We start from the raw sequence: 10,228 nt of genomic DNA on the forward strand, positions 1-10,228 counted from the left end.
TGCTGAGCTTTCTTTATAGTCCAACTCTCACATCCACACATGACTACTGGAAAAACCATAACCTTGACTAGACGGACTTTGGTTGGCAAAGTAATGTCTCTGCTTTTTAATATGCTATCTAGGTTGGTCATAACTTTCCTTCCAAGGAGTAAGCGTCTTTTAATTTCATGGCTGCAGTCACCATCTGCAGTGATTTTGGAGCCCCAAAAAATAAAGTCTGCCACTATTTCCACTGATTCCCCATCTATTTGCATGAAGTGATGGGGCTGGATGCTGTGATCTTAGTTTTCTGAATGTTGAGCTTTAAGCCAACCTTTTCACTCTCCTTTTTCACTTTCATCAAGAGGCTTTTTAGTTTTTCTTCACTTTCTGCCATAAGGGTGGTGTCATCTCCATATCTGAGGTTATTGATATTTCTCTCAGCAATATTGATTCCAGCTTGTGCTTCATCCAGCCTAGCATTTCTCATGATGTACTCTGCATATAAGTTAAATAAGCAGAGTGACAATATGATATACTCCTTTTCCTATTTGGAACCAGTCTGTTGTTCCATGTCTAGTTCTAACTGTTCCTTCTTGACCTGCATACAGGTTTCTCAAGAGGCAGGTCAGGTGGTCTGGTATTCCCATCTCTTTCAGAATTTTCCAGTTTATTGTGATCCACACAGTCAAAGGCTTTGGCATAGTCAGTAAAGCAGAACTAGATGTTTTTTCTGGAACTTTCTGGTTTTTTTGATGTTGGCAATTTCTAAAACCAGCATGAACATCTGGAAATTCACGGTTCATGTATTGCTGAAGCCTGGCTTGGAGAATTTTGAGCATTACTTTACTAGCATGTGAGATGAGTGCAATTCTGCGGTAGTTTGAGCATTCTTGGGCATTGCCTTTCTTTGGGATTGGAATGAATGAAAACTGACCTTTTCCAGTCCTGTGGCCACTGCTGAGTATTCCAAATCTGCTGGCATATTGAGTGCAGCACTTTCACAGCATCATCTTTTAGGATTTGAAATAGCTCAACTGGAATTCCATCACCCCCAATAACTTTGTTTGTAGTGATGCTTCCTAAGGCCCTCTTGACTTCACATTCCAGGATGTCTGGCTCTAGGTGAGTGATCACACCATCATGATTATCGGGGTCGTGAAGATCTTTTTTATACAGTTCTTCTGTGTATTCTTGCCTCCTCTCAATAACTTCTGCTTCTGATAGGTCCATACCATTTCTGTCCTTTATCGAGACCATCTTTGCATGAAATATTCCCTTGCTATTTCTAATTTTCTTGAAGAGCTCTCTAGTCTTTCCCATTCTATTGTTTTCCTCTTATTTCTTTGCAGTGATCACTGAGGAAGACTTTCTTATCTCTTCTTGCTATTCTTCAGAACTCTGCATTCAAATGGGTTTGTCTTTCATTTTCTCCTTTGCCTTTCACTTCTCTTCTTTTCACAGCTATTTGTAAGGCCTCCTCAGACAGCCAGTTTGCTTTTTTGCATTTCTTGGGGATTGTCTTGATCCCTGTCTCCTGTACAATGTCATGAATCTCTGTCCATAGTTAATCAGGCACTCTGTCTATCAAATCTAGTCCCTTAAATTGATTTCTCACTTTCACTGTATAATCGTAAGCGATTTATTTATGTCATACCTGAGTGGTCTAGTGGTTTTCCCTACTTTCTTCAATTTAAGTCTGAACTTGGCAATAAGGTGTTCATGATCTGAGCCACAGTCAGCTCCCGGTCTTGTTTTTGCTGACTGTATAGAGCTTCTTCGTTTTTGGCTGCAAAGAATATAATCAATCTGATTTCAGTGTTGACCATTGTTGACCAAGGGATCAAGAGTGCTCCTGTTTCCTCTGTAGTAAAGATGGAATAGGAGGATCTCATAACTTTTTCTCATTCTCCTTCCTGTGGCATTTGGGAAAATGAAAAACAGCAGCAATGTGATCTGATGTAGGGGATAGTAAAAAAACCCATGGAATGAATCATTTATGAATTGAAATAAGGCCATTTCCCCCCACCCTACTGCTTTGTTTTTGGTTTACAATAGAAAAAGCAGCACTGGGAAAATTCTACAACAAGGTGTAGGACTAGATTTAGCCTGTGGATTTTGATTTAAACCAGTCCTTTCCTGGAACTGATTTTCCAAATACCAGTGGGTTGCTATCAGCCAGCCTTGGTTTTTTTCTTCCTTCTTTCCCCCATTAGGGAGTGCACTTTCTGAAGAAGTACAATACAGTGGCTAAACCAGTGTCTTGTGCTGGTTAATTCTATTTAGACCATGCGATTCCAGTCCTCGCCTGCACACACACGTTTAGAACTGAAAGATTATATCTAAATCTCTCTAGAGAAATGGGAGAAAGTGTGACTAAATAAATAACTCCTTTGTATTATGTCTGCAGGGGAGATGGTTTTTTTCCCCCAGAGGGATAAGACAGTGTCATGACTTTAGAATGTTTTGTCACCACTCTCCCAAGTTTACTGGAACATTATGCTTCAGAAGTCACGCCTTCTAGAAGGCCTTTTAAAACTTTCAGGGCTTTACTGATTCATGGAAAATTTTGTTCTTGAAAATTATAGTTAGCTCTGTGGTTTTGTCCCACTGGGATATATATGGGCATGACGGCTTAGGCATACTTCAGGTCCACACCCTTGTGTCTGATTGGGGATAACTGCTTCATTAGTGTTGGGTGTAATTCTAGTAACTTGGAAACATGGTCTCATAAAGATTGGAATCATTATTGTAAATGAGACCATAGCGAAAAATCTTATGAGCTTACTGTATGCATAAGAATTTGAGTACCTTTACTGGCTCTGGTCTTTGCTGTCGTACCTCTCGGGCTTCCCAGTGGTGCTAGTGGTAAAGAAACCTGCTAATGCAGGAGATGCAGGAGACATGGGTTTGATCCCTATGTTGGGAAGATTCCCTGGAGCTGGCAATGGCAACCTGCTCCAGTATTCTTGCCTGGAAAATTCTATTGACATAGGAACCTGGAGTGCTATAGTCCTTGGGGTTGCAAAGAGGTGGACACGACCAAGCACATGCACACACACACTCATGCACACAAACACATACACAGAGTGCATCTCACCCCAAATACTGTTTGTGTAATTAGCACCAAAGGTGGGTTTTAACGATGAACCCAGGTTCAATAGTTTTTAGTGGTGTCACTATAAAAGATGTTATTGTTTTCTACGTAATGAATCACTTTTGGTCATGCTTCATTTTTGGAGTGTATCGCTTTTCAGTAAATTAAGCACAAAGCCATTTTAATAAATATTTTACCGGGCAGGACAGAAGGAGGGAAGTTTATCTTATACACTATTATTAAAAATAAAATTATAATAATTAAAATTATTAAAAATACAGTTAATATGTCAGCCAGAAGAAGCCAACTTCTTACAGGAAAAAATGTGGAACAGCTGCCTGCTGGCTTTATACGGCATTCCACAAGTTACTGGTTATCCAGCCAGGGTTTGTGCTTCCACTCATTCTCTCCTTTGCCTCGTACACAAGCACCTAGGTCCTGAGGATGCTTCCTACTCAGGAGCAGGATAAAGGAACTTTTGGAGCAGGTGCTTTAGTTTTCTGGGCTTTGCTTTCCAGGATCACACCTGCTGAAACTCCTTGCCTGCTTTGGGCTCTTGACACCTTTCCAGCTGACAGCCAGTCAGGCCAAAGCTTTTTGCTGTGAATTTTTGTCCCCTAGGTCAAAAACTTGAGATGTGCCAAAGTATGACTGTTTTTCCATGAATGAAATGGATTCCTCAGACTTCCCATTTTTGCTGGAATTGGAAACTTGAACTTTAATTCAGGACATTTCCTTCTCCTACCCCTGGGGGCACTCCTTGCTTCTGAGGCAAGGTGGGTTGGAGGCAAGGTGAATTACATAACCTCAAAGTTTGAGAGGGCTGAGTTAGATCCTTGGTCTTCATCTGTCCAGTCTGGAATGCTCTGAAATACATATTATTCCCCTTAGTCCTCGTTTGTAACATCTTTGCCTATTGACGTCATCTACTAAATGAAATAAGTTACAAGATTGTTTAAAGCAATATGGAATGGGGAAGAAGAAATGCACAAGTGAAAGATATGAGAATCTCAATACATCTTGGCATATTTCTCCTACTCCTACAATTTATATTTGGGGTGAAGCTCTGAAAACAAAATAAAATTTATATTTGGGGACTTTTTTCTCCTTTGTGTAAAAATGGAATATTCATGTTATTTCTACAAAGAATGTAGAAGGTGCTCTATTGTTTAAATAATTTGAAATGGAATTGATCCAAATGCTTCCAGCAAAAAAGTTTTTAAGGAGTCATTTAATTCTGTGAATACCTGAATTGCTTCAGAAATCTCTATTATTAAAAATTTAAAGACATGGAGTTGTTTTAGGGGAGGTTTTTTCCCTCCCTTCCTTATGTGGAATATAAAGTGCACTCTAATTTCTGTTGGTTTATTAACAGTACTTTGGTGTTAAATCTATAGTCAAAAGTTTAATAGAAACATTCATTCATAGTTGGAGCACCTCTGAAACAAAGCAAGGTCAAATCACACCTCCTTTGATAATTATTATCTTTTTTAAGGACACAAATTAGTGTTTCTAGCCCAACAAATTGTTTTTGTACCAATGAAATATTTTTTTAATAGTAATTTCTCTGTATGTTGGTAATTGTAATTTTCAGCTGGAGAAATTGGAGAATAGGGCATCACAATCTTTCCATAATTACCTTGTGGCAGATGGAGCAGCAAGAACCTTATCTTCTGCCATTTAGCTGTATTTTTTCTTAAATCATGAGTACCTGGTTGTTTGAATAAATATCATGGTTCCTATTTTATGCATGATCTTTTTGCTCCTCTGGAATAATATTTCCCCCCCATGGAATTGTAGGAAATTGAATAAAACAAAGAAGACATAAAATCATAAGATATTAAATCATGGCTATTTAAAACTGCCTTGATTTAGTATTTTCATGCTACCACTTGTAATAGACTACAAGATAGAACATGAGGCAATAGGGAAGTGCTTAGCATAAACGATGTTCCTGAAGTACCTGGGATGAGAGGAGCTTGCCAAAGTGGAACAGAGGCTGAGAAGAGTGCAATGGCCACTGCTGAGCATAGGAGACCACTCATTCACATGATGGGGGGAGGAAACCCTCCATGCGAAGAGAGAGACCCAAGGAGCATTTCATGAGATGAGAGAAAGTCAACTAACAGTGGTTCTTGTAGATTCCAAATTGGAGGCAGGGGATGTCAAAGGAGAGAAGAATCAGAGAGCTCATTGGGATGAGGTTTTTGGGAGGGATGGTGGAGCAAGAAGTTGCAATTCAAAGTAAAAGAAACCATAAAATGGGCTGATGATAGGAGTAATGACATTTTCTAGATTATAAGATGATATGAGAAATTGCTTATATTTGAAATGTCCTGAATTCTGTTCAAGTCTACCATTGACTTAGTTTGGTCTCTTTTGTCTGTAAAATAGGTAATCACGTGGCAATGAAAAGCCTAACCATTTATTATTTATTGTGCACTTTGTGCTGTGCCCGGTAACAGATACACATGCCACGGCCCCTTGCAGTGAAGTGTGAGATGCATGGAGGAACATAGATTGGGGGAAATGTAAAATTGAAACCATTTTCAAGTTATGGAGGGAGCTTAGAGAAGAGAATGACTATTGTTGCCTGAGGAAGAGTGGGAAATTCCAGGGAGCATTTGCAGAGAAGTGTTCTGGAAGATAAATCAGAGATGACTAGGCACACAGGAAGGAGCGGGTATTTAAAATGGAGGAGAAAGCATATGAAAATTAACTGGATCAAGAAAATTCAAAGGAAGTAATTCTCTTCAAATGTGGAACACAATATAGCTTTTTAATTAATAGCTATCAATGTTTTATATAAAACTTGTGCTAGAGGACTGCTATCTTCCAGGTTACTGTGAGGAAGAGACTTCAGGTCATGATTTGAAGCAGTCACTATTTTTTTTGTTTTTTTACTCCTTTTCAGTAGTCATTTGTCACTTTTGATACTGACTTGTCTCCCTTTCCTTATGCTGCTGTCAAGCAAAAGTAAAATAAAAATAATATTCCTAAGATTTTTCACAATATGTTCCTTACATAAATCATTGAAGGTATGATTATCAAAACATCTCATTTAATGACTGCAGCCATTTCTCCTAACATATTAAAATTAGGTGACACATTTCACCACCTTTTACAAACAGATTGAGTGATAGATTCAATGATTCTTCTAATAAATGATTCCTTTTTTTTAGAGGACGTGATAGACCACAAAAGGAGATTTAAAACACTCGTTAACATCTATCTTCTTTGTGTCAGAGTGCAGATGTGTGGGGATGATGTTTGAATATTTGAAGAAGGGTATTTTTAGTGATGCTTTGGTGATAGTATATGCTCACATCCAGAGAAAGACTGATCCACTTTTAGAAATTCAAAGAGCACTCATTTTTGCATGTGGGGATCAGTTCTTCTTTGGCTCTATGACTCCACTTTGGGCAGTGGGCATTAACAAGTGACATGCAGACAGAGTCTTGATAAGTGCCTATGCACTGGGGTTTCATCATTTGGAAAGTTCCTACTTGGGAGCCTGTTGCTATGTTATAAAGAAGCTGGGCTGAGTCATGAGGGGCAGCTTGAGAGATGGACCTTGGCAGCATGCCTAACAAACAGATTTCAGTGATATAACAGATTGTTGTTTGGGATGGTTGTTATACAGCAATGGACGACTGAAACAAGCTATGACAAAGCATTAATAGCAAACTTGACTTCTTTTTTTCCCCTTAAACTATGCATTAACTTAGTTCTATTATTTTTTTTATCCCTTCCTTAGGTTCCTTTTTTTCTTTCATGTCTTTTTTATATGAATATGCTTTGTTGCGTGAAACAGCAATGTCTTCTAAGGCAGCCATGCACTTCTATACAAGTTTGCTTGGGCTGCCATAACAAAGTACCACAAAGTAGATGACTTAAATCATCGAAATCTATTTACTCAAAGTTCTGAAGACTAGAAGTCCAAGATCAAGCAAGGTGTCAGAAATGTTTCCATCGCAGGCCTCTCTCCTTGGCATGTATATGATTGTCTTTCCCTATTTCTTCACATAGTTTTCCCTCTATCCGTTCTTAGAGTCCTTATTTCTTCCTGCTATCTCCACTTCCCCTTCTCCTGTGGAAGCATGGAAGGTCATTTTTCTAGGCAGCAAGAGCTGGGAGACACTTGGAACCCCTGCTTACCCCAGAATATCTCCCTTATCAGTCTGTCCTGGTACTTGAATCTTTAACCTTATTTAATTAATGATTGTTTCCCTTAAGACTTTCCATCTCCAGTGATGAACGTGCAGCTATCCCTGGACACACAGCATTTATTCTTCGTCATTCACCATTAAGGCAGGATGAGTTTGTTAGTTTGCTCTCCAAGTAAATGGCTGAGAGGGACTGCTTACTGGCCCTGGCTTGCCAGAGGACCTTGCCCATGTGCTTACATTTGCTTACTCCTGTTTTGCTGCTCCCCTGTTTTGCCATCTAGTTCACTATGACTCTTCCTCCGGCTCTTGAATCCATTAATACTTCCTTAGGGAAGTGTCCCAGAACCCCCAGCTGCAGGAACAGCCAAGAGGAGCTACCCCACATCCAAGGTAAGGAGCAGTGGCTGAGCTTTGCTGGAACAGCTGTGAAGAGATACCCCACGTCCAGGTAAGAGAAACCCAAGTAAGATGGTAGGCGCTGAGAGAGGGCAACAGAGGGCAGACAGACTGAAACCACATCACACGGACTGCAGCCTTGTCTAACTCAATGAAATTAAGCCATGCCATATGGGGCCACCCAAGATGGACGGGTCATGGTGGAGAGGTCTGACAGAATGTGGTCCACTGGAGAAGGGAATGACAAACCACTTCAGTATTCTTGCCTTGAGAACCCCATGAACAGTATGAAAAGGCAAAAAGATAGGACACTGAAAGATGAACTCCCCAGGTCGGTAAGTGCCCAGTATGCTACTGGAGAACAGTGGAGAAATACTCCAGAAAGAATGAAGGATTGGAGCCAAAGCAAAGAGAACACCCACTTGTGGATGTGACTGGTGATAGAAGCAAGGTCCGATGCTGTAAAGAGCAATATTGTATAGGAACCTGGAATGTTAAGTCCATGAATCAAAGCAAACTGGAAGTGGTCAATCAGGAGATGGCAAGAGAGAACGTTGACATTTTAGGAATCAGCGAACTAAGATGGACTGGAATGGGGGAATTTAACTCAGATGACCATTATACCTATTACTGTGGGCAGGAATCCCTTAGAAGAAATGGAGTAGCCATCATAGTCAACGAAAGAGTCCGAAATGCAGTACTTGGATGCAATCTCAAAAATGATAGAAAGATCTCTGTTCATTTCCAAGGCAAACTATTCAATATCATGGTAATCCAAGTCTACGCCCTGACCAGTAACGCTGAAGAAGCTGAACAGTTTTATGAAGACCTACAAGACCTTTTAGAACTAACACCCAAAAAAGATGTCCTTTTCATTATAGGGGACTGGAATGCAAAAGTAGGAAATCAAGAAACACCTGGAGTAACAGGCAAATTTGGTCTTGGACTATGGAATGAAGCAGGGCAAAGGCTAATAGAATGCATTGGTCATAGCAAACACCCTCTTCCAACAACACAAGAGAAGACTCTACACATGGACATCACCAGATGGTCAACACTGAAATCAGATTGATTATATTCTTTGCAGCCAAAGATGGAGAAGCTCTATACAGTCAGCAAAAACAAGACCAGGAGCTGACTGTGGCTCAGATCATGAACTCCTTATTGCCAAGTTCAGACATAAATTGAAGAAAGTAGGGAAAACCACTAGACCATTCAGGTATGACCTAAATCAAATCCCTTCTGGTTATACAGTGGAAGTGAGAAATAGATTTAAGGGACGAAATCTGATAGAATACCTGATGAACTATGGACAGAGATTTGTGACATTGTACAGGAGACAGGAACCAAGACCATCCCCATGGAAAAGAAATGCAAAAAAGCAAACTGGCTGTCTGAGGAGGCCTTACAAATAGCTGTGAAAAGAAGAAACGAAAAGCAAAGGAGAAAAAGATAAACCTATTTGAATACAGAGTTCCAAAGAATAGCAAGGAGACATAAGAAAGCCTTCCTCAGCGATCAATGCAAAGAAATAGAGGAAAACAATGGAATGGGAAAGACTAGAGAGCTCTTCAAGAAAATTAGAGATACCAAGGAAACATTTCATGCAAAAATGGGCTCAATAAAGGACAGAAATGGTATGGACCTAACAGAAGCAGAAGATATTAAGAAGAGGTGGCAAGAATACACAGAAGAACTGTATAAAAAAGATCTTCACGACCCAGATAATCATGATGGTGTGATCACTCACCTAGAGCCAGACATTCTGGAATGTGAAGTCAAGTGGGCCTTAGGAAGCATCACTATGAACAAAGCTATTGGAGGTGATGGAATTGCATTTGAGCTATTTCAAATCCGAAAAGATGATACCGTGAAAGTGATGCACTCAATATGCCAGCAAATGTGGAACACTCAGCAGTGGCCACAGGACTGGAAAAGGTCAGTTTTCATTCCAATCCCAAAGAAAGGCAATGCCAAAGAATGCTCAAACTACCGCACAATTGCACTCATCTCACACGCTAGTAAAGTCACGCTCAAAATTCTCCAAGCCAGGCTTCAGCAATACATGAACCATGAATTTCCATATGTTCAAGCAGGTTTTAGAAAATGCAGAGGCACCAGAGATCAAATTGCCAACATCTGCTGGATCATCAAAAAGCAAGAGAGTTCCAGAAAAACATCTACTTTTGCTTTATTGACTATGCCAAAGCCTTTGTGTTGATAACAATAAACTGTGGAAAATTCTGAAAGAGATGGGAATACCAGACCACCTGACCTGCCTCTTGAGAAACCTGTATGAAGGTCAGGAAGCAAAGGTTAGACTGGATGTGAAACAACAGAATGGTTCCAAATAGGAAAAGGATTATGTCAAGGCTGTATGTTGTCACCCTGCGTATTTAACTTACAAGCAGAGTACATCCTGAGAAATGCTGGCTGGAAGAAGCACAAGCTGGAATCAAAATTGCTGGGAGAAATATCAATAACCTCAGATATAAAGATGACACTACCCTTTGGCAGAAAGTGAAGAAAAGCTAAAGAGACTCTTGATGAAAGTGAAAGAGGAGAGTGAAAAAGTTGGCTTGAAGCT

The sequence above is a fragment of the Moschus berezovskii genome, chromosome 18 (genome assembly GCF_049115385.1).
Source record: "Moschus berezovskii isolate FMDL1 chromosome 18, NW_MosBer_1.0, whole genome shotgun sequence".
Lineage (NCBI taxonomy): Eukaryota > Metazoa > Chordata > Mammalia > Artiodactyla > Moschidae > Moschus > Moschus berezovskii.